Consider the following 8,197-nt stretch of genomic DNA (forward strand, 5'->3'; position numbering starts at 1 on the left):
GTGATGTTCCCATTATCTGAATCTCTTAGTGGTGGAGGTTGTGAGTTCAAGAACTGGCATTGGAATAGAGAAGGTGAGTTAGCCCCAGTGTACATTTTGCATATCGTGCATATTATAGGTACTGCACTGGTGGTGGTAGGAATGAATGTGTGCTGTGGATGGGAGCCAATCTAACAGCGTGTTTTGGCTTGGGAGGCATATATCTTCATGAGAGTTGTTGGAGATGCACTCATCCAGGCAACTGAGGAGTGTTCCATTGCAATCCTGACTTGTGCTTTTAGAGACTGGAAAGATTACAAGGTGAACCATTTGCTTCTGATCTGCACTTGTGATTTTAATAATTATGCTGCTGGTCCACTTAAGTTCTAATCACTGGATCACTTGCTGAAATTTGGCAAGAGCACATGGTTTGATCAGTGTTGCTAGGTCTGTAATGCTGTAACAAGGAAATTCATGAGCAGATTATTCTATGTTGGTACAGTATCATTGATATCTGTGCACTTGTTCTTCTTTTCTGAGCAGTGTCTAAAGCTCGAGTCCCAGGACTGATGGAACCATCAGTCTGGAGGACTGCTAAGAGCACCTGGTTTGTGTCCGGATGTCCAGATTATTGGAAACGAGGCCGAAATTCAGTTTGATGTGAGCCTTGTGCATCCATCTTCAAGTAAACATTTTCTAATTTTGCTTTACTTTTTATTGCCATTTTCCTTGCTGCATGAATATTAAAAATAAAATTGTTTTTCTCCTCTCCCTTGCTTCTCCATCCTGACAGTGCTGAAGGCTTTTACAGAAATGTGGGACGATGTGGCTTCTTCATAGGCATTATCGTTGCTGCTGATGAACTATTGGTAGGTGTGTTGTTACATAACAGGATCAAATCTTTCAGCTTTCCTCCACAATATACTCACCCCCTCAAAACAGAATGCTCTTCAAATGCTGGGAAAAAATGGAGCATTATCTAGGAAGACAGATATTTAAAAAAGTCATAGAATCATTAAAACGTATGATATTTTAGGGAGCTAATTGACCCAAAAAGTCCAGGTTAACCTTACTTCCCAGTACTCTGTCCATGGTGCATCCCTTGGGTAAAAATAGTTTCCTTCAACTCCATAAGACAATAAGACATAGGAGCAGAATTCGGCCATTCAGCCCATTGAGTCTGCTCCACCATTCTCCTCAACTCCATTCTCTTGCCATCTCCCTGTAATCTTGATGCATGATTCATCAAGAACCTACCAACCTCCACCTTAAATGTACCCAAAGACACTGCTTGCACAGCCATTCCACAGATTCACTACCCTCTGGCTAAAGTCATTTTGCCTCACTGTTCTAAATGAATGTCCTGTCCCTCTATTCTGAGGCTGTGCTCTCTGGTCCTAGACTCTCCCACTTTTGGAAATGTCCTCTCCACATCCATGCCATCTAGGCCTTTCAATATTTGATAAATCTCACCTCATTCTTCTAAATTCCAGCACGCACAGGCTCAGAGCCATTAAACACTGCTCATACATTAATCCTTTCATTCCTGGAATCATTCCTGTGAACCACCTCTGGATTCTCTCCAATACCAACACATCTTTTCGAGATAAGGGGCCCGAAACTGCTCACAATACTCCAAGTACAGTCTGACCAATGCCTTATAAAACCTTGGCATTACATCCTTGATTTCCATTCAAGTCCTCTCGAAATGAATGCTAACATTGCATTTGCATACATTTCCATTGACTCACCCTGCAAGTTAACCACTAGTGAGTCCTGCATGAGGACTCACAAGTCCCTTTGCACGAGGATTTTTTTAAAATTTTCTCCCCATTTAGAAAACAGTCCAAAGCCTTTATACCAAAGTGCATGACATACACTTCTCTACTCTATATTCTTTGCCCATTCACCCAATCTGTCCAAGTCCTTCTGCAGACACATTGTCCACAAAGCCATCAATTCCTTTATCCTATCATGAACATATGTGAAAAGAAGCAGTCCCAATACAGACCCCTGTGGAATACCGCTCTTCACTGACAGACAATCAGAAAAGGCCTCCTTTATTCCCACTGTTTGCTTCCTGCCAGTTAGCCAATCTTCTATCTTTGTTAGCATCTTACCTGTAATACTATGTGCACTTAACTTGTTAAACAGCCTTAGGGGCGGTACCTTGTCAAAAGCCTTCTGGAAATCCAAATTAACAACATCCACTGACCGTCTCTTTTGCCTATTATTTCCTGAAAGAATTCCAACAGGTTTGTCAGACAAAATTTCTCCTTAAGAAAACCTTGCTGACTTTGGCCCATTTTGACATGTGCCTCCAAGTACCCCAAAACCTCATCCTCAATAATAGACTCCAACACCTTTCCAATCATAGAAGTAAGGCTAACTGGCCTATAATTTCCTTTCTTCTTTCTCCCACACTTCTTAAAGAGTGGAGTGACATTTACAATTTTCCAGTCTTCCGGAATCATTCTTGAAAGATCATTACCAATGTTTCCACAATCTCTTCAGTTACCTCCTTCAGAAACTGGAGGTGTAGTCCATCTGGTCCAGGTGACTTATCTACCTTCAGACATTTCAGCTTCCCAGGCAACAGCAACAACATTCACTTCTGCCCCCCGACACTCTTGCATTTCTGGCATTCTGCTAGTGTCTTCTTCAGTGAAGGCTGATGTAAAATACTTAATAAGTTTGTCTGCCATTCTTTGTCCCCCAGTGCTACCTCTCCAGTGTCATTTTCCAGCTGAATGCAATCCACTCTCATCTTTCTTTTATTCTTTATACAGGTATATATGAAAAATATTTATGTATCCTCTTTTATATCATTGACTATCTTGCCTTTATATTTCACCATTTCTCTCTTTATGGCTTTTTTGGTTGCCTTCCATTGCTTTTTAAAAGCTTTCCGATCCTCTACCATCCCACTAATTTTTGCAATGTTATACCCCCTCGCTTTTGTTTTTCTGCTGTCTTTGACTTACCTTGTCAGCTCCAATTGCCTCATCCGCCCTTTAGAATACTTCTTCATCTTTGGGATGTTTCTTTCCTGGGCCTTCTGAATAGCTCTCACAAACTCCAGCCAATGACTGTCAGTAATATAATAGGATAGTATCGTGGTTCTGCGTTTATGGATTGGACGATTGCATTTCTGGCCGTGGACTTCTTCAGACTTACAGTTTTTATATCTTGGGTTTTGTTATCACCCATCCTTTTTTCATTTTCTTGTGCGAGGGGAGTGGTTGTATTTTGGGGGTCATTGTTCCTGTTCTGTTTTATGTTGGGGGGGTGGGGAGGGTTTTTTGGCGGTTGATGATCAGGACACTGTACTTCTTCGTGCAGGGGTGGGTGTGAGTTTGATGTTTATCTCTGAACAACTTTCATGTTCTATCTTGTTGTTTTGTGGCCATCTGGAGAAGACAAATTTCAGATTTGCATGTGGATACCGGCTTTAATAATAAATGAACCTTTGACATTAGCTTTTCCTTCTCAAACAGCAAGGTGATTTCTATCATATTATGATCATTGTCTCCTAATGGTTTCTTTACCTTAAGTTCCCTCGTGAAATCTGGGTCATTACATAACACCCAATCCAGAATTTCTGTTCCCTTAGTGGGTTCAACCACAATCGGTTCTAAAGAGCCATGTTTTAAGCATTCTACAAATTCTCTTTTGGGATCCAGCACCAGTTTGATTTTCTCAATCTACCTGCATATTGAAATCCCCAATGACTATTGCATCATTGCCCTTTTGACATGCTTTTTCTACCTCCTGTTGTAATTTGAAGCCGACATCCTGGTTACTGTTTGGCAGCCTATATACAACTTCCATCATGATCTTTTGAATCCTTTCAACAGATGTCCTTCTAATATTTTAATTATTTGTCTTAACCCAACAAGATTGTTCCAGAGATCACCAGCAAAGTTCTGTGGGCTACAAACAAAAGTTCTAAATATTCTTTTATATATACCTCTTTCGAGTTACTCTCACTGCAATCTGAAGCACGTAACTTTCCTCCAAGCAATGTACTTTTATATCGACTTATTGAGCTACAGATCTCATGATTGTTTGAAGGTCTCAGTGGCCCAGTCAGGTATGGCACATTTAAAAGGACCAAAGTTCATCTCCATGACTGGAAGGACAATCTGAGCCAAGCTGAATCACAGAGGGATGAGGCCCCCTCTACCCAGCATCTTGTTGGCTAATATGCAGTCACTGGAGAACAAAATTGACCTGAGGGCAAGATTGTTGTATTGGAGAGAAATGAGAGCCTGTTGTAGGATTTAAGTCTCTGAATCCAATATGCCTTCAGGAGGGTGAATCCAGGGTGATATGGCCCACATGGGGTACCTAGCCATGTACTGAAGACCTGTACTGATCAACTGGTGTGTTCACTTAGCTCTTTCACCTCCCGCTTTGGCAGTATATGGTACCCACCTGTTTCAAGAAGGCTTCAATTATAGTAGTGCCCAAGAAGATTGTGGTGACCTGTCTCAATGACCATCACCCAATAGCACTTACTTCCACAGGGATGAAATATTTTGAGGCTGGTGATGAAACTTATCAACTCAGGGTTGTACATGTCAATGCATATGTACTTTGGTAATAGTATTTACTTTGAACTTTGGAAATTTGACATGCAATTACTAACCTCTCCATTAAAGAAACAGGTTATTGGTTGGGTTGAGTTGTTCTCCGATCTTGGCAATTGTTTCATCACCATACCTCCCCTCATATGGTGATGAAACATTTGCAAATGGATTGCCAAGATCTGAGAGCAACTCAACCCAACCATCAACCACCCGAGCTGCACATTTTCCAAGTTATTTCAAACAGGTTACTCATCTCTCTCTTATGCCTTCTATCTCCTTAAGTGCAATCCCAACTGTGAATCTATGAAGATTATCTTGTTATCCCTTTTATTGTATTATTTATTTTTGTAATTTATGGTAACAATGTCTTTGTTCAGTACTACTGCTACAAAATGATAAATTTCTTGTACGAGACAAGGCGATGCAGAACTGAAGACATTAAGCTGCAGTTACAGTCACATCATTGAGAAACCATCATGGAGAAAGCAGTCATTGTGCCTGTGGTCATAGCATATAGCTCAGAAATTAGGGATGGAAACCTCCAAATGCCTACTCCTCTTTGTCACATTTTGTCCCCTTCTACTATCAATAAAAGCAGATTTTATAAACATATTACTTTCTGTGACTTACACTCTCTCCACCCCTGCCAAATATTTCTGTCACCACAAAAGCTTTTACTCTCAGACAGGCAATATTTGTGACCTGCTTCTTCATCATAGGAAAAAAGTAAGGCAATGAATGGAAGATCAACTGTCACTCAATTTAACGTTACAAGATAGGAGCTCAGATCCTGACACCAGCAGATTTAGCGGTTAAATATGACAAACAGTGAAGAGTCACCTATCCCATGTGTCTTATAGGTGAGAAAGAACAATTAAAGGTTGAGTTCTCTAGAGGAAATCTTTGATTCCAGAACAAATATCTTGCAGTCTTGGCAAAGCAGCTAATATAGTCAAATTTCTTACCCAGCCGGACATTCTCTCTTCTCCCTCCTCCTAATTAGCAAAAGATTAAAATGCCTTCTTATTGTTTATCGATATTGCACACTTTCTGAAACTGCAACTTTTACGCTATATTCTGTTGTTTTTCAGAATCACTTTATTGCCAGTTTGTGAGACATACCAGAATTGATTGTGGTTCGGTGCCAAGCATAAAACATAGGACAATGCCATAACAGACAACACAATAGCAACCAACAATTTACAAGACGATAGTGCAAACAGCCATGAGCAATCAACAATTAGCAAAACAGTCACACTCACAAATGTCAATAATCAAATTAATGTGAACATATGATCAGGGACAATAATTATCAACAGAACAAGAGCAGGAAAGACCATTTGAAGGATGTTGTGCAGAGATAGTTAGGGTACTACACCTGAGTGAGTTTTGTACAGAAGCTGGATAGCAATAGGAAAGAAACTTCAGAGATGATGTATAGTCCTGGTGGTGATGGACTTGCAGCATCTCCCTGATGGCAATTTAGTGAATAGGTGACTGCTAAGGTGGGTGAGGTTGTCCTACCTCAGTGCACCATTGTTATGAAGTTATCTGTATGGAAGGCATGCAAAACCATGTTATTTCACAATGCCTCAGTACATATGGTAATAACAAACTAATTTACTAATTATCTCTACTTATTCTGAGATTAATTTGTTTCAGACTCAGGTTAATATCTTTGGTATATGTTGTGAAGTTCATTGTTATGCAGTATCAGTACATAATACATAATAATAAAAACTGCAAATAACAGTAAATATATACATTTAAATTAAGTAGTTCAAAAAGGAAAAAAAGTAGTAGGGTAGTGTTCATGGGTTCAATGCCTGTTCAGAAATCTGATAGTGGAAGGAAAGAAGCTGTTCTTGAATTGTTGAGTGTGTGCCTTCAGTCTCCTGTATCTCCTTTCTGTTTGTAGCAACGAGAAGGGGGCTTGTCCTGGATGATCGGGGTCCTTAATGATGGATGCCACCATTTTGAGGCATCGCTCTTTGAAGATGTCCTGGATACTAGGGAGACTAGTCCCCATGATGGAGCTGACTGAATTTACAACTTTCTGCAGTTTATTTTGATCTTGTGCTGTGCCCCCACCCCACCATACCAGACGGTGATGCAGCCAGTTAGAATGCCTTGCACAGTACATCTGTAGAAATTTGCAAGTCTCTTTGGTGACATAATAAATCCTAATAGAACATAGCTGCTGTTGTGCCTTCTTTGTAATTGTATCACTAGATTGGACCCAGGATAAATCCTCAGAAGTTGACACTCAGGAACTTGAAATTGTTCACTCTTTCCACTTCTGATCCCTTGATGAGGACTGGTGTGTGTTCCCTCATCTTACCTTTTCTAAAGTCCACAATCAATTCTTTGATCTCACTCTCATTGAGTGCAAGGTTGTGTTGTGAAACGACTCAACCAGCTCATCCCTCTCAATCTTGTACGTCTTATTGTCGCCATCTAAATTTCTGCCAGCAATAATTGTGTCATCAGTATAGATGGCATTTGAGCAGTGCCTAGCCACACTGTCATGCATGTAGAGATATTAGAACAGTGGGCTAAGCACCAGTGTTGATTATCAGCAAGGTGGAGATGTTATCTCTGATCTGCATAGATTGTGGTAAAGACAAAGGTGAAAGAATTATGATGTTATGGCCATAACAGAGACCTGGTTGACAGAGGGTGTTAGAAAAAAGGAAGTAAAAAGAGGCTAGGGAGGGCATGTGCTTGTGCCATTCACCATAGCTATAACACAGAAGACACAATGGAGGACTCATCCAGTGAGTTTATATGATTCTAAGATAGGTGGCGTTGTGGATAATGAAGTAGGATTTCAAAGCTTGCAGAGAGATTTAGGCCAGTTAGAAGAGTGAGCTGAGCGATGGCAGATGGAGTTTAATGCTGATAAGTGTGAGGTGCTACATTTTGGTAGGAATAATCAAAATAGGACATACATGGTAAATGGTAGGGCACTGAGGAATGCAGTAGAAGAGAGTGATCTAGGAATAATGGTGCATAGTTCCCTGAAGGTGGAATCTCATGTGGATAGGGTGGTGAAGAAAGCTTTTGGTATGCTGGCCTTTATAAATCAGAGCATTGAGTATAGGAGTTGGGATGTAATGTTAAAATTGTACAAGACATTGGCAAGACCAAATTTGGAGTATTGTGTACATTTCTGGTCACCGAATTATAGAAAAGACAACAAAATAGAGAGAATACAGAGGAGATTTACCAGAATGTTACCTGGGTTTTAGCACCCAAGTTACAGAGAAAGATTGAACAAGTTAGGTCTTTATTCTTTGGAGCGTAGAAGGTTGAGGGGGGACTTGATAGAGGTATTTAAAATTATGAGGGGGATAGATAGAGCTGACATGGATAGGCTTTTTCCATTGAGAGTAGGGGAGATTCAAACAAGAGGACAAGAGTTAAGAGTTGAGAGTTAAGGGGCAAAAGTTTAGGGGTAACATGAGGGGGAACTTCTTTACTCAGAGTGGTAGCTGTGTGGAACGAGCTTCCAGTAGAAGTGGTAGAGGCAGGTTTGATTTTGTCACTTAAAACAAAATTGGATAGGTATATGGACAGGAAAGGAATGGAGGATTATGGGCTGAGTGCAGGTAGGTGGGACTAGG

General features: G+C 40.5%; 1 long non-coding RNA gene across 1 annotated transcript; it reads left to right on the plus strand.

Annotated features, from left to right (window-relative positions):
• The first annotated feature begins 566 nt into the window (after positions 1 to 566).
• Positions 567 to 6,657, plus strand: LOC140731160 (uncharacterized). Its single transcript, XR_012099738.1, has 3 exons — positions 567 to 664; positions 773 to 848; positions 6,490 to 6,657. It is a non-coding gene; the product is annotated as an uncharacterized lncRNA (long non-coding RNA).
• The last annotated feature ends 1,540 nt before the right edge of the window (positions 6,658 to 8,197 follow it).

This window comes from Hemitrygon akajei, chromosome 1, assembly GCF_048418815.1.
Source record: "Hemitrygon akajei chromosome 1, sHemAka1.3, whole genome shotgun sequence".
In the NCBI taxonomy this organism is placed as follows: Eukaryota; Metazoa; Chordata; class Chondrichthyes; order Myliobatiformes; family Dasyatidae; genus Hemitrygon; species Hemitrygon akajei.